Genomic DNA, 25,362 nt, shown 5'->3' with positions numbered 1-25,362 from the left:
CTGTGTGCTCTTGACGAGCTCAGCTCGTCATAACGGCTCCAACGCTCACACGCTGGGCGAATTCCCACGCTGTGCTGAGCGTTCCAAAGAAACCGGTGTGGCCTTGATGAGCTCAGCTCGTCATGAGCACACGGCCACCGTGGCTCATGACGAGCTGAGCTCGTCATGAGCACTGTGGCGCTGTGCGCGCGCCCTCCAGCACAGCGAGGGAATTACCCCTGCGGCCAAGGGTTAAAGCCCAGACCATGCCTCGGAGATATGGTATTGTATTGTATTATAGCATTTACATAGCTCTTACTACACTTGTGTGGGGTGCTGTAGCGCTTACTTACATAGGTTGCCCGCAGCGCTATGTAGGGTGTGTGGTTGAAAGGATATTGTCTTTGTTTCGATCCTATGTGGGAAGTGTTTCCATGCCATACGTATTTATCACTGAGAGGCAGTTGTCGTGTAATGAGAGGTAGTGGTTAGCGTTGTGGTATAGGTGGTGACGGGCAAGAGAAAGACGTGCAGTTTTGTGGTTTTCGGTATGCTGGTAGCTTTAAAAGCTCTGCAGGTTTCTTTATAGTATTTCATATGATATAGTCTGCTTAGCTGGTTACTGTACTGGGTTTGTGTGTTTGGCAGTGTAAGACGTACCTAACGTTTATTTATGTCCATACTTCTGCCACTGACGTGAGATTCTCGTAACAAATTGCTACTCAGCACTTATTTGTAGCGAACGTGGTGACTCCAAAAACTGAGCTCGGGTTCTGTGCTATAGAATCCTGTTCTACTCTATAAATATATTGCGCGTGTTGGGACAGGAATGTTCCCTACCTTGAATACAGGTGGGTTCTCCTGCCCTGAGTGCCTGGCTTGGAGTTCATCTGGTGCCATGTCTTTTTTTTGTCTCTAGTGTCATGCTAATCTAACCATAAGTGCAGACTATAGGTCCTGACTTGCCCATTGACCTGGCTGGGCAAAAAATAGCATGTCCTCTAAATGTTTGTTTTAAAAAAAAAATAATCATTATTTTGTGTTTTCACATTAATTTTACTGCAAAAAAATCAACATCCCCTTTAAATAATGTGACCAAATTACATTACGGATAAATCCATACATATAATCTGTTGCACATCAGTCTCCTATACAATCGTCCAGCCCATTCATCTCTCCCCCCTAAATCAACCTTTTAACCCGTTGCATGCTGATGACGGAACCGCTGATGACGGAACCGCTCCGTCATCAGCTGCGGTGGCGCTGTGCTGATGACGCAGAGGTTCCGTCATGTCCCGCCCGACGCTCCTGCGCAGCGCAAATTCCGCGCCTGCGCTGAGCGTTCTATTGAGCAGTCGGGGCCATGACGGAACCGCTCCGTCATAAGCACAGCGCAACCGACGCTGGTGATTGAGCGGTTCCGTCACCAGCATGCGCCCGCCGCATTTCCGCCCGCCCCTTTTGCACAGTGGCGGAATAGCCCCCGCAGTGAAGGGGTTAAGCATTTCCACTGTAGGTTCCCGTCTAAGTGTAATGGCGGGACCTCTTTTGGTCATAGCATGGCAGCGAGCTTTAAAATGTCCCTGCTTCCTCCTTCTACCCAGGTCCATAGTGTTCCTTTCATTTTCCCCATATTGTGTCAAATTGTTTGGGGATCCCCTGCTAGTATAAACCTTCCTCTCCGCCTCTATGCACATATCCATGCTTGTATGCCATTGCTGCATAGATGGACCTTTGACCCTCCACGAGCCGGGCGATGTCTCTTTTAGCAATCATGAATCCTAAGTTCCAGAATAAAAGGTGGCCCTAGGGAGATCCACGACACAAGGGATTGAATGAGGATAAACTGCAATATTGTTGGGACTGTCACTTCTAGAATAGCTTGCTATTCATTGACAATGGAGCCCAAATATCTGTAGATAGGGGTGCACTCTCGAATAGCGTGCATAAATGTACCCTCACCCATTGGCGGCTGGTGTAGTCTGATAGTAGTGAAGGCGTAAGATCAATTCATTCAATTTGGTGTGTGAGCATAGCCAGCAAGCTGGACTTTTCCCAAGGGTGTTCAGTGGTGTTCACGTCCCAAAAAACTTGGTGTAGAATGATGACTTTTTCCAGCACAATTTGTATAAGAAATTGACAAAGAACTTTGGGCCCGATTCACAGAATGAACTTAAGACTCAATTCTAAACTTACTACTATTTTGGTATTCACAGAATGCACTTACTACTTTTGGCATTCACAGAATGCACTTACTACTTTTGGTATTCACAGAATGAACTTACTACTTTTGGTATTCACAGAAGTTAGGATTTTGTCTTAAGACAAATTTAAGACAGACTTAAGTTAGGATTTTGTCTTAAGTCTGCCTTAAGTCTATCTTAAGTTTGTCTTAAGTCTGTTTTAAGTCTGTCTTAAGACTCTCTTAAGTCTGTCTTAAGTTTGTCTTACGACAAATTTAAGACAAAATCCTAACTTCTGTGACAATACCGAAAGCAGTAAGTGCATTCTGTGAATACCAAAATAGTAGTAAGTTTAGGATTGAGTCTTAAATTCATTCTGTGAATCGGGCCCTTCGTTTCAGGCTTTCTTTTTAACTTCTTTTTATTGCAGTCCGCTCAATAAAAAGTACATCAGGGATACAATTGTCACACATCCTATTCTAGTCAGTGAGTTAAAGTTATCATTGCTGTAATCTGAAAAAATATTCAACATATTGTGGCAACAGTCCTCGCTTACTCTGCCTCCACGCCCTACAACCCTCGATAAGCTCGCCAGTGTCCTCAGATCTTTTCCCATTTCTTTGTACATCCTCTGTTCAAATATATTGTGCGTTCTACTTCCCAACATCAGTCCAAGTCAATTTTCCAGTCGAAGACCTTCGGCAAGGCCGGGTCCCCTCAGTTACTTGCTATGTTACCCATAGCTACTACCGCTCCCGACACCAGCCATATCTTTATGTACTTAGGCCAGGCCTCATCCCCTGGGATCAACAACAGGAACCACTTCGGTTCCACTGGGACGTCCACCACCAACCCCTTTGCCATGACCCTCCCGATTTCACGCCCAATATTGCAATGTCGCATGACATTCCCATAGCAAGTGGTGGAAAGTTCCCTCTTGTCCACACCCCCTGTGACACAGGGCAGTCTCCGTGTGGCCCAGACGATGTAATAACCTTCGTAAGTAGTATATTCGATGACAGATTTTAAGTTGGATTTATCGGAATCTTGGACCCTGTAGGGCCTCCACCCAATCTTCACCATTGATGGGGCCCATGTCATCCTATGTAATCAAGAGAGGACTAGCCTATTTATATGTGATACAACACTCAGGACTGTATGGGGAAGGAAAAGGAACTGTGTGGTTTCCTTATGAAGCCCTCACCCACCAACCTAGTTGGTGGCATGCTTCATCGTCGGGCCCATCCAGTGACACCGAATGTGTCGCGGGTGTGCTTCAACACTTGTAATTACAGCAGATAAGGTATTTTACTGAGTGTGAAGTGAAAAGTGAAGGTTTAAAAGCTATCCAGGGGCCCATTGCCCACGAGGGGTTATCTTTAATATCTGGGCCTCTGGTAGCAATAAAAGCAAGGCAATGGATGTAGGTGGAGTGATAATTAGGAACTCCTGCATCCGGTGGGTGGTCTACATGTTTCAGCCAGGCCTTTCATCAATACTGGCTTTCCCAGGTCCTTAAACTATGTGAAAGTGAGATCTACACTTAAAGTGAGTGTGTGATCTAAAATGTGTTGCACGCGCTAAGGTGCCATACGTGTGGGAGGGGGTTTCGCTCTCCAGGAGATCCGCTGCAGTACAACAGGTTTCACAAAGGTCCTGACCAACAAAGTCGGTCTGAACCTCTGCCGGAAATCTCTATAGGGGCATTTGCTGCAAATCGCACGCTAATGCCCGGAGAGTGAAGCGCCCTCCCACATTTATGGCACCTTAGCACGTGCAACACATTTTAGATCACACATTCTCTGTAAGTGTAGATCTCACTTTCACATAGTTTAAGGTCCTGAGGAAAGCCAGTATTAATAAAAGGCCTGGCTGAAACATGTAGACGACCCACCACATGCAGGAGGTCCTAATTATCACTCCACCTATATCCATTGCCTTGCTGTTATTGCTACTAGAGGCCCAGATATTAAAGATAACCCCTCGTGGGCCCTGGGACCCCTGGATAGCTTTTAAACCTTCACTTTTCACTTCACACTCAGTAAAATACCTGCTGCGCTGTAATTGCAGGCTTTGAAGCACACCCGGGATACATTCGGTGTCACTGGGTGGGCCCGATGTTGAAGCATGACCCCCACTAGGTTGGTGGGTGAGGGCTTCATAAGGAAACCAAACAGTTCCTTTTCCTTCTCCATACAGTCCTGAGTCCTGGATCACGTACAAATAGGCAAGTCCTCTCTTGATTACATATAATAAACCTGGGGATTCAGACTGGGTACCCAGTCCTCTCTCTCTCCTTGATAATTGAATGCCCATGTCATCCTTCCATGCTGTTCTCAATGGTCCCATTGGCTCCGGGACGTTATTCACCACCTTCCTGTAGATGAATGATATTGCTTTTCCCTCCCAGGTGTACGTCAATAGTCGGTCCTCCAGGGGGGACTCTTCAGCTAGTTCTTCCCCGTGCAAAATATCTCCGAAGTGCATGATCCAACTGCAGATACTGTAGCCACTCTCTGTTACCCATGTCGTACTCCTGTTGGAAGGCGGCAAATCCCATATACGCCTGTCCTCTCCAAACATCACCCAATTTTTCCAAACCGAAAAGTTTCCATTTACTAAAACCGCACAACCTGCCCACCCGCTGAGCTGATCACTGGCCCATAAGGGGGTCATCACTGTCAGCTTGCCCTCCTAGCCCAGATACTTCATTGTCGCCCGCCAGGACTTTACAACAGTCTGCTTGTGTGACGGGAGACCCTGCTCCACCTTCTTATTTTATAGTAAGGGGAGGTAGCCCCTAGACCCCATGATGGACTTGTCTTCTCTGTATGCTGGCTCTGCCCGGTCCCCAAAAATCCAGTTGTTCACCAAGACCACTTGGGAGGCCCAGTAGTATATCTTGAAGTCTGGAATTGCCAGTCCACCCTTTAAATACCCCTCTGCAGCTTGTGCAGAGCTATGCGTGGCGCTCCCCGCTCCACAGCATGGTCCACAGAGTGGCCTCCATTGAGTGAAAAAATGGTGCCGGAATTTGGTGGGGTGTATTTTGCAAAGCATAGAGCAGGCGTGGGAGTGTCATCATTTTAAATACGGGGGTGCGGCCCATTAGTGTCAATGGCAGTGACTGCCAGTGTTGGGCGTCCCTCGTGAATCTATCTAGTTGAGGTACCAGGTTCCGCTCATAAAACTCTTGGGGATCTCTCATTATATATAAATATATCCCCGGGTACTTGAATCCCCTCAGGTCAGTGGAACCTCGCACCTAGATGTCAGCCTGCCTCCCCCCGCCCATCAATGGAAACAGCAGAGATTTATCCCAGTAAATGGGGTATCCCAAATAGTCCCTAAGATACAGAATATTTGCAATATTCTGTCTATGGACTGGCGTGGTCGCCTGACATACAAAGGAATATCGTCCGAAAATACTGATATGCACTCATCCCAATCAACACCCACTGGGATACCCCATATCAAAGGGGTGTGAAGTACCCACGCTGCCAGGGCAAATAAAATCGGAGACAGGGGGCATCCCTGTCTCATCCCTTTCTGTAAGGGAAACACCAGAGACACAGCTGAATTAACTCTCACACTGGCCAATGGTTGTTCATATAGCCTTCTTACCCAGCCAATTAAATTTGGTCGAAACCTCAAGCGGTGCAAAACGGCCCATAAGTAATTCCATTCCACACTATCGAAGGCCATTCTTGCGTCCAGGGCACGAAGGGCTGCTGGCTCTGAGCAGTCGGCCTCAGTTTCATGTAGGATCAAAAATAATCTATGCAGGTTTAGCGTGGTTCACCTGTGTAGCTTAAATCGAGATTGGTATGGGTGTATGAGAGAGGAGATCACCTCACGAGACGCATGGAGAGAACCTTCACCAAAACCATCACCTCATAATTGAGGAGGGATATCGGCCTGTATGATACGCAACTCGTCTGGGATTTGCCCTCCTTGGGTATAACTACTATCACTTCCATTTCCTGGTCCTGTGACAGGAACCCTATATGTCTAGCTTCCTGAAACATTGTAAGAAGTTGTGGCGCTGTTTTGTTGAGCATACATTTGAACAGGTCCAATGGCAAACTATTGGGCCCTGCAGCCTTCCCTGACTGAGTTCTCAGCTGGCTGAGCTAATCTCCTCTGACGTTCGATCACCCTCCAACGGTTCCCTGTCCTCTGACGCCAGGCACCGCAGGGTTATGGCTTGTAGGAAGTCTCTCCAGGCCCGCTCTGTGTGCCTGACGGAGGATGTGTATTGTTTCATAGTATGTAGCAAACACCTCTGCTATCTCATTCCCAGTAACATGTCTATGACCAGTTTTATCCACTATCTCCGGAAACCCACCTAGACGATGTTGCTTACTTGTCCAGCCACGCAAGCAATTTACTGGCCATATTTCCTACCTCGTAAAGCCTGTGCTGTATAGCTAGGTCCTAAACTCTGGCACTGTCCCCCAGTAACTATCTTACCTCCCTCTGGCACAAGCAGAGGCGGTGTCTCAACTCTGAAAGCGTTCCCTCGCCACTGGGTCTCTAGGCTCAGAATAACACTCTTAAGATCTTTGATCGCGGTCAGGTCTGTGCTTTGTGCTCGGCCCCACTCTGGGTCTGACTGGGCCTACTCCATTACTCCTTGTCCGGGCTTCCTTGGCAGTCTCTCACTGTTCGGTTCGCCCACGGGGGTAGGCCCAGTACCACCCCTCCACCGCGTTCTCCCTGCAGCTGGGCTGAGACTGGGTAAAGCGCTAACAAGGCAGAGATTGATTGATTGAGAAACTCATCTGATGGCAGAATTGTACAATGTGAAATCTAAAAACTTGGGTCAATCCCAGCTTACCCACTCATCCAAATTGTGGGTTCCTATAGAACTGACTTACTTCATTGTGCCTACTTGTCCTTTAACATAATTAAACAACAGGGGGTGGTGATGGACAGAGTTTCTGAATTAAGCAGAATACTCTCATCCAGTCAAGAGATCAGGGCTTAATGCAACACCGTTTTTTAGCTCACTGCACCATCCCAGCTCAGAACCTGGCTATATGCAAATTAGTTTGTCCCTGGCCCAGTGTATCATGGGAACTGGGCAAACCAAACTACCAAGCCAATTCTTTCACTGGGAAGGAAACAAGCTACCGGGGACCGGTTTCTGGCATTTCAGCCGTCTTCGGCCTGGCTTGCTTGAATCCTGATGGTGCAATGAGCAAGGGACTCACGTCTGAGTATACCCTTCCACGCTTATGGTGGACAAAATAATTAAACAACAGGGGGTGGTGATGGACAGAGTTTCTGAATTAAGCAGAATACTCTCACCCAGTCAAGAGATCAGGGCTTAATCCAACACCGTTTTTTAGCTCACTGCACCATCCCAGCTCAGAACCTGGCTATATGCAAATTAGTCTGTCCCTGGCCCAGTGTATCATGGGAACAGGGCAAACCAAACTACCAAGCCAATTCTTTCACTGGGAAGGAAACAAGCTTCCGGGGACCGGTTTCTGGCATTTCAGCCGTCTTCCGCCCGGCTTGCTTGAATCCTGATGGTGCAATGAGCAAGGGACTCACGTCTGAGTATACCCTTCCACGCTTATGGTGGACAAAATAATTAAACAACAGAGGGTGGTGATGGACAGAGTTTCTGAATTAAGCAGAATACTCTCACCCAGTCAAGAGATCAGGGCTTAATCCAACACCGTTTTTTAGCTCACTGCACCATCCCAGCTCAGAACCTGGCTATATGCAAATTAGTCTGTCCCTGGCCCAGTGTATCATGGGAACAGGGCAAAGCAAACTACCAAGCCAATTCTTTCACTGGGAAGGAAACAAGCTACCGGGGACCGGTTTCTGGCATTTCAGCCGTCTTCGGCCCGGCTTGCTTGAATCCTGATGGTGCAATGAGCAAGGGACTCACGTCTGAGTATACCCTTCCACGCTTATGGTGGACAAAATAATTAAACAACAGGGGGTGGTGATGGACAGAGTTTCTGAATTAAGCAGAATACACTCACCCAGTCAAGAGATCAGGGCTTAATCCAACACCGTTTTTTAGCTCACTGCACCATCCCAGCTCAGAACCTGGCTATATGCAAATTAGTCTGTCCCTGGCCCAGTGTATCATGGGAACAGGGCAAACCAAACTACCAAGCCAATTCTTTCACTGGGAAGGAAACAAGCTACCGGGGACCGGTTTCTTGTCCTTTAACATCACATTTGTGAATGCTTAGACATTCTTTATTTCAAGATGTGCACTATTAAAAAATCTCTCTTGTAGCTATTGCAATGGACTATAATGTTGCTTCATGTATGATAACAACCTAGCAGACATATGGTGCACGTGATACCTGACTCGCCTCTCCATTTATTTCTTGCATCATCGTGAGGGAAAAGGTGGTTGTCATGAATGCTTTATACTTGAAAATATCCATCTAGTGGCTGTACTGCCCAGCATGAAACCAGGAAACCAGTCATCAAGCCCGGCTTTCTCCCTTGACCAAACTGTGTCATCCTAGGCAATTGCTTTAATTGACTTTAACTCTTTGCCATTCATCATTACGTTGTGTAATTCTAGGCAATTGCCATATTTCACTGTACTGCTTTGTCCTTTATCATCACTTCGAATCAAATGTGATGATAAAACATGAAGCGGCACAGGGCTGGACTGGGAACGCAAACTGGCCCTGGCAATTAAATCTGACCGGCCACTGGCAGGGGGAGATGCTAGTAGCGAATATGCCTCTTCACTCCGCATACCATTATCCCGCATGCTGTCACAACGCGGTCGTAACAATGACCGCGTTGTGACAATGCATACCATTACCCCACAAGTCGTTACAACGACTTGCGGAGGGGGGCGCTGGATGTTGGAATAGTAAAATGTACTATTCCAACTCCAGTCTGTGTGTAGTGTAGGGAAGGTGTTGGATTTTAAATCCAACACCTTCTCCCCACTCCGCAAGTCGTTGTAACGACTTGCGGGGTAATGGTATGCGTTGTCACAACGCGGTCATTGTTACGACCGCGTTGTGACAGCATGCGGGGTCACGGATACGGGGTGAAGGTAGTTTACCGCTAGTGGGAAACTCTGCTGCTTCTTTTGGTACACGGGGCCGATATTGCAACACTGCTGCAACACTGGCCCTTGTACCAAAAACACCCCCCGCCAGTCCAAAACCAGCCCCCACCCTTCCAACCTACCAGGAAAATGCCCAATGCCCGCTACGGCCAGTCTGGCCCTGAAGCGGCACAGTGAAATACAGCAGTTGAACAGGATCAAACAGTAAAGCTGTGATACACATAGCACCTTCGAATGAAAAGAAACCTCTCCAGCAGTTTCTAATAAACACCAATTTGGCCCATCTTTTATCAAAATCCTGGACTAAGGTGGGTTTGATAAACCACATGTCTGTCGTTCTTCACTGGCATGTCATCCAGCCAGGGGGTGAGGGCCAAAAGGTCTCATGTTTGGAAGCTTAGCTTTCTGATAAATGCCACTTATTGTACTAATGCACTTAAATGAAATGCTTTTGCATGTTAAATAATGCAGGATTTCTTAAATACGCAACAGCATTTAACTTTCATTTAATACATTGTTAAACCGCGAGTGGTAGCACTGTAATAATTTAATGCACTTGAATGAAATGCTTCGCCACGTGAAAGAAATACCATATTCCATAATTGGATGTCAGCGCTCTTTTAAATGCTACTCTGCCAGTTAACACATGCACCTCTTAAGGGTAATTAACAATTACCGACATATTTAAACCGTTTGGGGATCATCACCTTGAATAGTACCTGTGCTTTCTGATTATGAGGCAACCTTTAGCACACCTGCCTCAGACCCTTCAAGCTACTGGCACCCAGCCCCAGATCCAGTACCTGCCAGAACCTGGCATCAAAGGTAAACCTGCAGGCTGGCTGTGGTGCACCTCTTGGAGGAACCAGTCCCTGAGCCGATGCCAGAGGACTCTTGAGGAGACAGCCTGGCAAAAGGGCTTCCCTGTGGACAAGGCACATGGCGCGTGGCTACTGACGCGGGGCTCAGACCGGGCAGGTCATGGTTCCTGGCTTGTGGCTGGTCTGCCCCAGTCCTAGGGTTGCCACAGGTGACAGGAGACGCTTGAACAGGCACCAGCTTGTGTCATCAAGCACTGAAATCACTAGAAATCGTGAGATTAGATTAGTAAGTAAGTATTTGCGGAAAGATGCAGTCGCTTCAACAGTGAAAAAACAAGCATTTGCAATGCAGTAAGTCATGCATTTGTCAGTTAGAGCTATTGGGGTTGTAAGTGACAATGTATTTTATCTATGTGTTTCGGTTTGGAGTGAAGGTAGTGGATGTATGAACAGAGAGACTTCTGCAGCACTGTCTAGAGGATTTAGAATGAGGATTTACCAGTGGGAATAGAGACACAGCTGCAGAACTGCGTAGATGACTTAGAATGAGGATTTACCACTGTGTCCAGAGACTCAGCTGCCGCACTGCATAGATGACTTAGAATGAGGATTTACCAACGAGATCAAAGAAGCAGCTAGCAGCAATGCCTAGAGGACTAGGAATGAGGCATAACCTGTAGGAGCAGACGCCGCTGCAGCACTGCCTAGAGGACTATGAATGAGGAACTACCATTAGGAGCAGAGGCCGCTGCAGCACTGCCTAGAGGACTTAGACAGAGGAATTACCATTGTGGCCAGAGACACAGCTGCAGCACTGCCTAGAGGATTGATAATGAGGAATTACCAATGGGACCAGATTAGCAGCTAGCAACACTGTCTAGTGGACTTAGAATTAATAATTAACTACGGGACCAGAGAAGCAGCTAGCAGCACTGCCTAGAGGACTAAGAGTGAGTAATTACCGCTCGGGCAAGGGAGGCAGCTGCAGCATTGTCTAGAAGAGTTAGAACGAGGAATACACAGCTGCAGCACTGCCTAGATGACTTAGAATGAGGAATTACTGAAGGGACCAGAGTAGCAGCTAGCAGCACTGCCTTGAGGACTTAAAATTAACAATTACCAATGGATCAGAGAAGCAGCTACAGCAGTGCCTGGGGAAATTACAAAAAAAGGAAGCTTTGGACTCATTAAACAAAACGTTGGCAGAGTATGAGTAGGACAGCAAATCCCAACAAGCTAACAAAAAGCAAAAGAAGCCACTACATCTAGTCGTCCATAGTGTGCACTCAACAAATATGACTAAAGGTCAACATGCAAACGTATATTTAGAAAAAACTGAAACAATTTGTCAACATCCTCGATTTAAAATCTAAATAAAAATGTTCACACGAAATACATATATGAAATGAACAAACAATAAAGGTGACTAGCAATATTTGCACTGGATGCCGAACTGTATAAGTGACAGCAACAGATAAAATTTCATTTTGCTATAACGCCTCCTATCCTTACCCTAATGCAGCTTTTGTGGATGTTACGCTGCTGTACCTATATTGTGATTCATATTTAATCCACATAAAAAGTAGTGATGAGTGGTCGCTGACCCAGGAGCGTCGCCTTCACGCAGGCAGAGGAGCGTCGCCCCACTTCTTTCTCGCAGTGCGCTGGGCGATGTCTGGTCTGCCCAGGGCCGAACAAACCAGTCATGCATGTTGTGTCGTGAGATGGGGACAGGACTGCCCTAGGGAGATCGCCCTGGGACCTACACTCCGGGGCATCTAATCCTAACTAGGCCTAACACGTGGCCCTATAATAAACTCAGCCAGACACTGGGAATAAGTTTGCTTGCTCGGTCTGTGCGTCTCTCTCTGACCGCCCTCGCACGTGCTAGACCTCTTTTTATTATAGGGAGTCACATGACCAACACGTCCAGCCCTCGGGGCGTCGGGGGCGGACCTCCAGGAACATAACATTCCTCCTAAAATAAGGAAAAACCAAAATGCTAACAATGAACACAATGAAACGTAACTTTTTCTTGCTCATGAAACCTTGGGACCGATACCTTCAGCGTCCTTTAGCTGCCAGGCTATACTAACAGCCACTCAGTTCAAACCGCACATGCATATATGTGTAAATGGGAACAGTCTTACGTAAAGTAGTCTCTCAGCCAGCCAGAGGGGGTGGGATTGTCACGTAGCTGACGTTGGGACCCCCGGTGAGTCATCAGTTCCGTTCCAACCTCCAACTCGTGACTTGGCGCCTCTCTGTCTGCCCCCTCCGGATCTGGGGCCTCATCCAGGACCTCCGCGTCACCTCCCACTTCTTCGCTGGAAACCTGATACTTGCTACTTTGCCTGACCTCCTGACGAGTTGTTGATTCAACGGCTGGCACAGTGGTTGCAGTTTCGGTTTGTTCAGCGCCTTGCTGGCACGCTGGCTCGAGGCTTGAAGGATGATACAGTTTGAAATGAGACACATTGCGAGTCACCCTGTCTCGTCCTCGAATGGCCGTGAGGCGGGTGCCTTTCACTCCGATCACTCGCCATGGTCGCTTCTCGTAGTTAAGTTTGAACTTGCCCCCAGTTACACGATTTCTGATGAGCACCACATCACCTCTCTTGAAGTGCGGGGCCACAGCCCGGCGTTTCTGACTGATCTTTTCACATGCAGACTTTCTTTTCTGTTCCACTGCGTGTTCACTTATCATTGCCGGTGTCCACTGGGGGTGATGAGGGATGGAGTCAGTTATCACCCTTCCTAGAAGGAGGTGTGCGGGGGCCACCCCAGTTGTGGAGTGCGGGGTCTGGCGATAACTTCGGAGGAATGTGAAAATGGCCATTTCCACTGACTGCCCTTTGCCGTGGGCAATACGAATAACCTTGTTCAAAGTCCTCATGAACCTCTCGGCCTCCCCATTAGCTTGAGGCCACCTAGGTGTTATGCGCCTGTGACGTGTTCCCAGAGACGATAGGTATTCAGCAAAATCTTGACCCTGAAATGGCGGTCCATTGTCTGTTCTGAGTTCTCTCATGGCTCCATGAGTGGCAATGATTTTTTCTATTTTGGGGATGACACAGTCTGCACTGGTGCTTGTGACAATTTCGACTTCAGGGTACTTTGAGTGGTCGTCTATCATTACTAGCGTGTGTCTTCCATCCGGGAGACTGCCAAAGTCCATACTGACTCTCTCCCAGGGTCCTTGTGGCCGGGGTTCCACAATGATGGGGGCCTCACGGGGGTTGTCGCCCGTAACTTGACAGGCCGCACACGATCGCACCACACTCTCCACCATGTCATCCATGAGCGGGAACCATACCTTCGTCCGCAGTCGGGCCTTCATCTTGACCATCCCCTGGTGTCCTATGTGGGCCAGTTGGATTACTCGTCCTGTCAGAGCCGTTGGGATTACTAGGCGATGCCCCCGCAGGAGGCATCCTGCCGCATCTTCATTTAATTCAGCCCTCACGTGGTACAAGCTGTCCATGATCTTCTGAGCCTCAGGGGTGAGTACTTTCCAGCCCTCCTTGGCTTTCTGCCAGTTGGCAGTTCGGAGAAGGTCCTTGGCCCGCTGTATGCAAGCATCCTGAGCCGTGGCGCTCACAACCTCTTCCAAAGATATGGGCCGCGGGCATGATCGGGCTACGACCCACTGCACATAGGCTTCCGTCTCTTCGGCCTCATCCATCTCTTCCGGGGTTGCGGGCCTAGGGTGTCGTGATAGATAATCGGCCGGATTCTTCGCCCCTGGCTGGTATTCAATAGTGCAATTATATTCTTGCAGTTGTAAGATCCACTTTTCTATTCTTGGGGGTGGCTTGGATGAGGTGCCTGAAAACAGAGCCAGCAGCGGTTTGTGGTCGGTCACCACTGTGAAGGGCTTGCCGTAGACGTACAAATGGAAGTGACGACATCCCCAATGTATTGCGATGGCCTCCTTTTCAATTTGGGAATATCTTTGTTCGGTGTCCGTGAGTGACCGGCTAGCAAAGGCGACAGGGGACCAGTCTATCTCGTCTTGGGCTCTCTGCATCAGAACGGCCCCCAGTCCCGCTGGTCCGGCATCTACTTCAATGAGAGTGAAGTGTCGTGGGTCGAAGAACGCCAACGTAGTGCTGCTGGAGAGTGCGCTCTTAATGTCTTGGAATGCCCTTTCCTGTTCAGGTCCCCAGCTCCATGGGGTGGAGTCTTTGGTTAATTCACGCAGGGGAAGAGTCAGGTTGGCTAAGTCCCTTATGAAACGGCCACAGTAATTTACCATTCCGAGAAAACTTCGGACCTCCGTGATGGTTGTGGGCGGTGGTGCATCCTTGATATCTTTAACCTTGTCCGGATCAGGGTTGACGCCGTCGGCTGAGAACACATACCCGAAGAATCCCAGTTTGTTCTGAAGGAATTCGCATTTGTCTCGGTGCAGTGTGAGCCCCGCACTTCGGAGTCTGCGGAAGACCTGCGCCAAGCGTTGGTTGTGTTCTGGGATTGTCCTTGCGTGTACCATGATGTCATCACTGACATTGATCACCCCCGGTATACCAGCAATCAGTTCCTGGATGACGTTTTGGAAAACTTCGGCAGCACTGGAGATTCCAAAACTCAGCCTGGTGTACCGGCGCAGTCCAATGTGGGTGGAGAATGTTGTGATGTTCCGGGACTCCTTGTCCAGTACAAGTTGATGGTACCCCGCCCGGAGGTCCAGTTTGGAGAACCACCGGGCTCCAGCCATCTCCCCAATCAGGTCATCTATCGTGGGGGTGATATGGCGCTCCCTCTTGATGGCAGCATTGGGTAAGCGCATGTCTACGCAAATCCGGACCGCTCCAGGCTGTTTTGGCTTCCTCGTGACCACGATGGGCGACACCCAGGGGGTGGGACCGGACACTTTCTCAATTATCCCCGCTGCTTCCAGTTTCTGCAGCTCTTCCTCGACCAGTGGTCTCAAGTGGAACGCAACGCGACGGTGGCGCAGGGCCACCGGTTGAACCGTGGGGTCCACGTGCAGATGTATCTCCCGGCCCTTGAAACATCCAATGCCTTCAAATAGGTCAGAAAAGTCTACAATGAGTTGCTGTACCGATTCCTCATGCACACCAAATGCGAAAGTGACCACCCCCAGGTCCTCTGCCGTCCGGCAACTCAGGAGCATACCTTGACCCTCTTCCGACACAAAGATGTTGGCTCGCGTGATCTTGTCCCCGTGTCGGACCGCCGCTTTAAATTTTCCACGGATGCGGAGGGGAATGTCCTGACCATAGGCAAAAACGGTGATCGGAGTGGAGCGGAGGCTGGGAGGGGTAGCCATGTCTCTGTAGAGGGATGCACTCATGAGGTTTATCGAGGCACCCGTGTCGACTGTCGCCATGATGTCCTGGTCGGCCACCTGTATGGAGCACTGTGGCAGCGTCCTGGTGCGTCTGGTGGCAGTGCCGATCATGTGCACCTTGTGTACGGATCGCTCCTCCTCGTCGTCGTCCATATCACTGTTGCTGGGTTCTTCTTCAGCACCTTCGTGCTCAGCAACCGTGTTTATTGACTGGCGCGGCTTGCTGAACTTTTTGGACCTGCACACTTTCTCAAAGTGATTCATTTTTCCGCAACCTGAGCATCTCTTGCCCCGTGCGGGACATTCTGGCGCCGGATGTCTTGGGCCGCCACAGTAGCCACATGACTGCGCTGAAGCTCCGCCCTGAGGGGTTGTTGTTCGTTTAGCCCATTTGGGCTGCGGGCGGACCTGTATTTTGTTAACCGGTTCCATTTTCATGTTGGCTTGTAGCGCCACTTCCATGTGGGCTGCCCTGGCCTTGGACAGTTCCTTTGTGCGACCCAGCGTGAGGATATCTGGTAGAGGCTTCCCCGACTCCTCCAGTATTCTCTCGCGCAGCTTAGCAGAGGCGCATCCTTGAATGATCTGGCCCCTGATCTCCTCCGTGACGTCCTGGAAACCACATGTTAGTGCTAGTTTCTTTAGCCTGGAGTGATATGCGTCCAGTGACTCATCTGGCAGTTGTCTTGCTTGCCGAAAGATGAACCGCTCATAATCCTGGTTGGCCATTGGTTCAAAATGCGCGTTGAGTGCATTGATGAGGGTGTTATGGGTCTTGGGAGTCGCTTCCGTGAGGGTCCGGGCGATGGAGTGGATGTCTTTGCCACCAAGATGGAGGACCATGGCGCGTTTCTGCTCCTTGTGGACCTTGGTGGCCTCGAAGAATATCAGGAGCCTGTCCACCCACTCCTTCCACTTCGGTGCGAGAGTGGAGGGCGCACCCTCTACCACAAACGGTTCAATGGGCGGAATGGTCGCCATCGCCCTGGACGCTCTGGGGCAGGTCCGTGGGCAGCCGGGGGATGATCCGAAGGGGCACTCCGATTAGTGCGGAGAGAGCGGCGGACGCGCTCAGGCGAGATTGATTCCACGGGCCGGGCAAAATGATGGCCCTTGCGCACCAGAATCGGGTGGCAGGGTGAAGGCCTGGGACGAGTCGGCACCACGTCCCCTCGAACAGCTGGGCAGGACCGGGCGCCGACCGGAGCGCCTCACCAGGCGTGCTGAGGTGCGATTCACGCACGTGCAGCCAAGCACGGTGCGGCACCGGGCGTGGAGGGTCCACGGAGGGATGACCTCGCGCGACCAATCGAGCACTTGTACGCAGCAGGAAGGTGCAAGCCAGCGCCGCTCACCTGTCGAGAGCCAGGGATACAAGTCGTTCCTCCAGGCGAGCAGTGTGGGGGTGTGCGTGGCAGCAAGGCACGAGCACCGCGGGCAATTGGGAGTACCCGCAGCCGCCTCACCCCAGGAGGGGCACACACACACCCGGAGCGAGGGGTCGACAACCACCCTCGTCGCCAATTGTTGTGTCGTGAGATGGGGACAGGACTGCCCTAGGGAGATCGCCCTGGGACCTACACTCCGGGGCATCTAATCCTAACTAGGCCTAACACGTGGCCCTATAATAAACTCAGCCAGACACTGGGAATAAGTTTGCTTGCTCGGTCTGTGCGTCTCTCTCTGACCGCCCTCGCACGTGCTAGACCTCTTTTTATTATAGGGAGTCACATGACCAACACGTCCAGCCCTCGTGGCGTCGGGGGCGGACCTCCAGGAACATAACAATGCACACTCTCCGTTTTCTCCATCTAGGCTGCATCCATCATGCATGGAGAAAACGCCCTCCCCATAGATGCCTGTGGGGTCGGCGTCCAAGCCAATCACAATGCTGCCATTGCAGCATTGTGATTGTCCTAGGGAATGAGGGAGGTTGCCTGCTTTCTATTTCCTGCAAGGAACAGAGAGAAGGAGACGCAACGGTGGACCAGACGCGAAGATAAGTTTTACGTTTTGAAAAATTATAATAATTCAAATTAACCCGCCCCACGCTCCCCGCATGTACCCATCCCTGCAAGCCCCCTGGTTGCCCCACCTGCGAGTCATGCCAGCCGCGACTGCTCTTACCCCATTCTCAGATGTAAGTACCGCTGCGAGAAGTGTAATTTGGTGAAGTAGCACCTACAATACTTATTGTCACTTTAACGTGCTGCTACCCCATGTAAAATAAAGCATTCCACATATAAAAACACGCGGCCATTCAATTATAATTAAGCCCTATTTAATACAAAATATATAATTAAGAAGGTTAGCTGGCTTTTGTTTGTAGTAAAGCACATACGTAAAAGTATTAAAAAAATATATTACTAAAATGTGTAAAAGAGAATTAAAAACAATTACGATTCTCCTATTAACATGACCAGAGAATCTGGATTTCATTAAAGACACGGAGGCTATCATTATGCATACAACTTTTAATGCAGTCCAAGCATAGCATTAGCATACATCACAAAGCAATAGTTCCAAGATAGAACATAGTTAACTAAACAAAAGGCATGAACACTAGGCAACCAGCCTCTTTTAAAAGTGGTGATAGGAAGAGAAGTAAAGTCAATAAGCTCCAAAGGAAAATCCAATAAACTTTAAAACATCCATGAGGCATCAAACTTGAAGAGGGGTGAAGAAGAACAAACCTTCCAGGACCATTGCAACATGTCGAAATCAAGAGAGATTATCTGAAAAGGAAAAAAGTGTGTTAATAATTCCAAAATAAAACCGATAATAAACAATTCTGAAAAAAATAAAATCCTAAAAGGATTAAAATATGTATGTTAAATATTCAGATAAACATATTGAGGAATAAACAAACAACATAAGTAAAATCAAGCACCCAGGGAAAGGGTGGGAGGGATAATGATAGCCTCCGTGTCTTTAATGAAATCCAGATTCTCTGGTCATGTTAATAGGAGAATTGCAATTTCATTACTAGACCAGAGGCTACCATTATGTATGTTGGTAGCCATATAAAACAGCATCAGATATATGCGACACAGGTTTGCAATAATGATGAGCAAAGGTCCTAGAGTTACACCAATCAGCAGCCTTGAGAATATCATCCAACTTACCACCTGACCAGAATGACTTACTGCCCATTGCGCCTTTGATAGAATGCGGTTTAAATAGACTCAAATCGATTCCAGCGAGGTTCATGCCAGTTTTAACTCATCTTGCAATAGAAGTAGAAGAAATACCTTTGTGGGGTTTAACAAACGAGATAACAACACACAGTTTAGTGCAAGAGTCAAAGCGAGGGTAAAAAATAGAATCAGACATAGTTTAGGTTCTTTTATGCAGTTCAAAATTAACTCCAAACATATCATAAGATCTATAAGAAATATCTAGAGCTTTAACATCAGAGACTCTACGGCAGGAAATCAAGCAAAGAAGGGTAGCTAGTTTGATAGAAAGATTCTTCCTGCTCAGAAGTGAGTTATCTGGCCAACTACAGAAAAGGTCGAGAATTAAATTAACATCCCATAGAGATTGATACCTAGGTCTAGGAGGTCTTCTAAGTCTGATATTTTGAAGTATTCTACAAATAATAGGATTTTTACCTACCGTTTTACCGTTAATTAGTGAATGACCAGCGGAAATAGCAGATCTATAACAATTGAGAGACCAGTAACTTAGACCTCTATCGAATTGTTCTCCAAGAAAATAAACTACATCAACGATAGGTACCTCCACGGGATTCAGATCCCTTTCCAAGCACCAACGGAACCAGACTTTCCAAATGTTGTTGTACCGATAATGTGTGCCAGGGGCCCAGGACTCTCCAAGGAGAGTTGAAGCTGTCGACGAAAGTCTGACACCCTCCAAGCAAGAAGGTTCCAATTCCCTGTTTGAACAAGAGGGTGAATTAGACCGTCTACGTCTGTAAGAAGGTCTGTCAGAGACGGAATTAGAAAGGGAAGATCGTAGGTTAGTTCCAGAGCAGTAGGTAACCACGCTTGGGATGGCCAAAAAGGAGTTAACAGGACAATTGAAGAGCGTTGGTGTCTCACTTTCTGAAGGACCCTCTGGATCATTGCGAATGGAGGGAAAGCATAAGCGTTGATCCCTTTCCATGATTGGAGAAGGGCATTTACTGCTAGAGCACCTGGATCGGGCATCCAGCTGAAATAAGACTCCAATTGGAAGGTCAGTCTGCTCGCAAAAAGGTCTATTTGGAAAGGCCCCCAGAAATGGTTGAGGGAGTTGAAAACAGAGGTGTTAAGTTTCCAGTCGCTGAAGTCCGAAAGGAACCTCGAGTTCCAATCTGCGCAAAGGTTGGATTTCATGGGGAGATATTCTGCTCTGAGGGAGATCTTGTGTTCCAGGCAGAAAATCCAAAGCTTTTTTGCTAGGTTGGACTTGGTTCCACCTAAACGGTTTATGTAAGCGACAGCAGACATGTTGTCCATTTTCAATACAACTGATCTGCCTAGAAGAAAGTGTTTGAAGCTCATCAGAGCATAAAGGCCTGCAGTTAACTCCAGGAAATTGATGTGGTGCAGAGACTCCTCCTGAGACCAAACTCCTCCAGTATTCTGATTCTGGAGACAAGCTCCCCAGCCATGAAGGCTGGCATTCGATTCCAAAATAAAGTTTGGTGCCGAACCAAAGATCGCTCTTCCATTCCATGCGTCTAGATTGTCTAACCACCAGATCAGTTCTGATATTGCTTCTGGGTTTAAGGAAATGCCATCTCCATACCAGAGACCTGATCTGAGAGCCCTTGCTTTTAATCTTTGAAGGGCTCGATAATTCAAAGGGCCCGGAAAAATAGCCTGAACGGAAGAAGAGAGAAGGCCCAAGAGTCTGGCTAGTTCTCTTAGGGAGAGATTTTGCTGTTTCAGGACATGTCTTATCTCTTTCCTGATTTTGGAAATTTTCTTGGGAGGAGGAAGGAGAAGGTAGTTTGTGGTGTCTACGGTAAAACCCAGGAATTCCATCGTCTTTGAGGGGATTAGAATACATTTTTCCCTGTTTATGATAAAACCCAGGCTCTCTAAGAGGTCTATAACAGTTTTGAGATCTTGGATGATTTGTGCATAATCTTGAGACAGGATAAGGATGTCGTCCAAATAAATGATGAGACAAATACCTTTTTCTCTTAGAGATGAGGCGACTGCTCTCATCACCTTGGTGAAACACCAGGGTGCAGAGGAGAGGCCGAAGGGGAGGGCTTGAAATTGAAAAAGACGGTTTTTCCAAATGAACTGAAGAAAGGGTTGATGTTCCTTTGCCATAGGAATGGTAAAGTAGGCATCTTTCAGATCCAAGTTGACTTACCAGTCTCTTTCCAATAAGAGGTCTCTGAGAAGATGGATGCCCACCATCTTGAAATGTCTGTAATCAAGGTATTTGTTGAGTTCCCTCTGATTTATGACGGGTTTCCAACCTTTGTCCTTCTTTTCTACAAGGAAGAGAGTGCTTATAAATCTCAGAAATTCCATAGGAACCTCTAATATTGCACCCTTCTTGAGCATTGAGGAAATTTCTTCTTCTAGTATTTTTTCTTGATCTAAGGTAAGGGGAATCACCCTGGGAAGTGACTTCCGAACTGGAGTCTGGATGAAATCTATGGAAAAACCGACCACGGTATTCAGAACCGGGGGTCTTGAGTGATAGTTTTCCAGTTGTGGTAAAAGAACTTCAGCCTCCCTCCCACTTTTGGATTCGAAGAAAGGGGAGTGGGGGAGTACTCACTTTGAAGGGTGGTGTCGGCAGAAGCTCCTCTCGCTCTGAATCCTCTCAAGCGGAAGCCTCTTCCTCTCGATGGGTAGAATTGAGGTTGGTTGGGTGGCTGGTATCCTCTACCACCATAACCTCTAGACCTGGAAAAGGGCCGTCGGCTGAACTGGCCGGAAGATTGGCCCCTTCTTCCAGCCCTTCCAAAAAGTTTGTTGGAATTGAACACCTTTCTCATGTTCTGATGAGCTTCATCTAGAGCGGTAAATGTAGAGACATATTTGCCCAGGCTCTTAATTAGATCCTCTCCGAAAAGTAAGCCTTTAGGGTTAATGGAGGTTTCTTTGTCAGCCAGGTCACTTAGTTTAGGGCTAATTTTCGTCAAAACCAGAATTAAGGCCTGCATTAGCATTGCCTAATAGCACAAGGGCCCTTTGGCTCCAGCCTCGGATAGAGTGGGAATCGAGAGGGCAACCATTAAGGTAACTCTCCTCAGATGCGTCGATAATCTTGGTCAGGGGACCCAGAATGTCAAGAACTTTATCTTGACAGATCTTAAGAGATCTTTCCAACCCTTTACGAGGGTCTCTGCCAAGTTTAAAAAGGTAAGCAATTAGCTCAGGGTCGAGATTTGGGGTCTGGCAAACTCTACCCTCGATCAAAGGCCTCGAGCACTAGGCTCTTAAGAGGCTGCTAGTCTCCCTCTCCAAAGGGTTTCTAAGCCATTTAGTAATGAATTTACACACATGGTCATGTGGGGTCCACTCAGAACTTCTAGGGTGTTTAATATTGAAAGGAGAAAACATCTCCTCACCCAAGGGGTCCAGAATACTATCTTTAGATGAGGATGGGACGTTATCATTAAAAAGAAGGGAATCAATATCCTGATCGTCCTCATCGAGATCAAGGATGTATTTGTCTGGAAATGCTGAGCCATCATCATTATCATTTGAATTAAAATTGAGATCATCTGTATCATCTTGAGCACTTTCGTGAATTGTGCCGCGAGGGACACCCATTAATTGTGTGCCGCTAAGGACACCTGAGGCAAATTAGGTGCGAGGACCTCCTGTAAATCTCGAGGTGCTAGGACCTCCCGTGCTCTCTGGGGTAAAATCAGTATTCTTTGTTTTTTTATTCCTCTTACCCCTTGTTTCAGTTCGGTCATTCTCCTCCGTTATGTCTAGAAGGAAAGATCTTTTAGAAGACATAACCTGGGAGAGCGTAGAGAACATACATGATCTCATTTCTTTATGAATAAGGTTTTTAATGCCTCATTACAGAAGTTAGATTTGGCTGCAGTAGCCTGATCTGAATCCAAGTCAGACATTGAGTAAAATACGTGAAAAAGTCTGATCCTTTTGATAATAAATAGTTAAATGTATTTTTCAATACAGGTAAGTAAAAGTCCCTTTTATCCCCCTTTTTTTATATATGTATATTTGCATTTGTTTTTATTTTTCATGTATATTAAATAAGAGTGGGGGAGTGGAGAGGACAAAAAGAGAGACTCAAATGCAAATTAATGAGGTGAGTATTAAGTAGATCAATGAGGGGAGTAATAATAGGGAATTTAGGCAAAAAACGACCCAAAAACGAAGTGCAGTAATGTCCAGCTGATTCACGCCGCGATTAAAGGAGTAAAATCCTGCTCGAGCGTCGGATCAGTTTGTTTCCTCAATAACACGAAGAGGAAAGTCCCTTGGCAGCGTGCGTACGTGACGCGGGTACTGCCAAGGTGCTTTTATCTAATCCCGCTTGCTCGCGAGGCTCCGAACACCGGAGGAGCGTCGAGCGGTAAGCAAGGCATTTTTCAAAGGCATTAAGGGCAATAATGTATAAGAGCGCACAGGAGAGAGGTGTCTAAAGCGGCGAACCTCTCCCGAGTATGAAATAAAACAAAACAGAATAGGGGGGTTTAAGAGCTGCGCGGAGTAGGATGCGGAAAGGGCAGAACAAATCCTACACGTTATACAATCTCAATAAATAGATGCTAAAAGGCATAATAGGCAAACATAGGCTAATATAGGTAAGCACATGTTAAACTAGGCTAAAACAGAGGTAAAATAGACCAATATAAATGATAAATGTGATAATAGTACACTATTGATATCACAAGATAAGGGTAATAAAGAGAAAAGAATATATTTAACCATCAAATAGGAGAAAATGAATATATTAAATGGTCAAATAAGGAGTGAAAGGCAATGAACTTATCTGCTTGGAGCCGCATTTAAAAGAGGCTGGTTGCCTAGTGTTCATGCATATTGTTTAGTTTACTACGTTCTATCTTGGAACTATTGCTTTGTAATGTATGGGGCTATGCTTGGACTGCATTGAAAGTTGTATGCATAATGGTAGCCCCCGGTCTTGTAATGAAATTTCTTTTGGAAGAGTTACATTCTATCTGAGATGGTGCAGGTACTTTATATGTGCAACAATGCGTGTTTCAGCAGTTATTTTACGTGCGCTTTAATGTAGCCGCACTTTCTTTTAAGGTGAGATATCGTTAGGAACAGAGAAGAAGGAACGTGGAAAATAAAAGGGGCTCTTGCTGCTTTTGATACTGCAGCACTGTCCAATACAAAAATTGAAAGGAGTGCGGCCTTTTTTTGCTGTTTATTTTTAGCAACGCAAATTAGACACAACGGTTTTGGAGAGCTTTACATAAGCACCAGCTATAATACACAAGGTCACATTCATCTTTGGTAGGCCAGGGACATTAAGTAATTTGCCCAGTATCACAAGAATCACAAGATGTTGAGGCTACCCTGTGATACGAACTTGGTTCCCCAGCACTGAAGTCAGCAGCTTTGGCCATTATGCCACATTCTCTCCTTTAATAAATAAATATTTTTATTAAATGCACCAATGCAAGCTCGAAAATAAAACATAAAGCAGCACCATTTTTTCAAAATCTGTTTTTAATTATCACAAAGGGTAATGACAACTCCTACATTACGTACATTTGCAAAACACATATAGTGGGTCACTGAGCTAGGTATCCACCATGTAAACAAGCATTTGCAATGCAATAGGTCTCTCATTAGGAAAGTTTGAGCTATTGGTATTGTAAATGACACATTTTTTATTCATGTGTTGGTTTTGAAAATAGCTTTGTCATTTACAATGCCAATAGTTTTAACTTTCGCAAATGTGACACCTATTGCATTTGTAATGCAATATGTGTTGTATTTACGTGACTTAGATGTATTGATATTACAAATAACAATGGCTTTTATTTTTTTTAATAATTAATATTTAAATAAAAGCTATTGTAATTTATAATGGCAATAGCTTAAACGTTTGTAATTAACTTTTGTGAAGATTATCCCTTTTGTGTACTTTATTGTGATGAAAATCCAAGAACAGAAGTGAAATTTTAACATATTTTTGTGACATTCGTAATAAAGCTTGAAACATTGAGAGAACATATTTGAACCAGTAGTTGTTGAATGGTTGCACTGATTGATGCTGTGGTGGCGCTGAGTGATGTTGTGGTGGCGACGAGTGATGCTGTGGTAGCGCAGAATGATGTTGTGGTGCCCCTGAGTGATGCTGTGGTGGTGGTGGTGGTGGTGGTGGACGTGGTGGTGGACGTGGTGGTGGTGGACATGGTGGTGGTGGACGTGGGGGTAATGGTAGTGGTGGATGTCATGGTGGTGGATGTGGTGGTGGTGGACGTTGTGGCTTTGGACGTGGTGGTCGTGGATGTGGTGGCGGTGAATGTGGTGGTGGATGTGGTGGTGGTGGTAGTGGTGGTGGACATGGTGTTGGTGGTGGTGGACGTGGACATTGTGGTGGTGGAGGTAGGTGTGGTGGTAATCCTGCAGGAGTCTGCCAGTGATAGATAGATATATAGAGTGAGGGCGATAGATAGATAGATAGAGTGTGGGCGATAGATAGATAGATAGAGTGAGCGCGATAGATAGAGTGAGGGAGACAGATAGATAGAGTGATTGCGATAGATAGAGTGAGGGCGACAGATAGATAGAGTGAGGGCGATAGATAGATAGATAGATAGATAGATAGATAGATAGATAGATAGATAGATAGATAGATAGATAGATAGATAGATAGATAGATAGATAGAGTGAGGGCGACAGATAGATCGAGTGAGGGCGACAGATAGATCGAGTGAGGGCGATATATAGAGTGAGGGCGACAGATAGATCGAGTGAGGGCGATATATAGATAGAGTGAGGGCGATAGATAGAGTGAGGTGGCCTTGTGGTGAACGTGGTGGTGGACATGGTGGTG

General features: G+C 47.1%; 1 protein-coding gene across 3 annotated transcripts in view; it reads left to right on the top strand.

Moving 5' to 3' along the window:
* LOC147735033 (ciliary neurotrophic factor-like) overlaps nt 1-25,362 on the top strand; it is a 550,327-nt gene that overhangs the window by 357,613 nt on the left and 167,352 nt on the right. The gene's annotated exons all lie outside the window — the stretch shown is intronic.

Source organism: Lissotriton vulgaris, chromosome 1_2, assembly GCF_964263255.1.
Source record: "Lissotriton vulgaris chromosome 1_2, aLisVul1.2, whole genome shotgun sequence".
Classification (NCBI taxonomy): Eukaryota; Metazoa; Chordata; class Amphibia; order Caudata; family Salamandridae; genus Lissotriton; species Lissotriton vulgaris.
The sequence above is the reverse complement of the archived record's forward strand: the minus strand, read 5'-3'. Positions and strand labels throughout refer to the sequence as shown.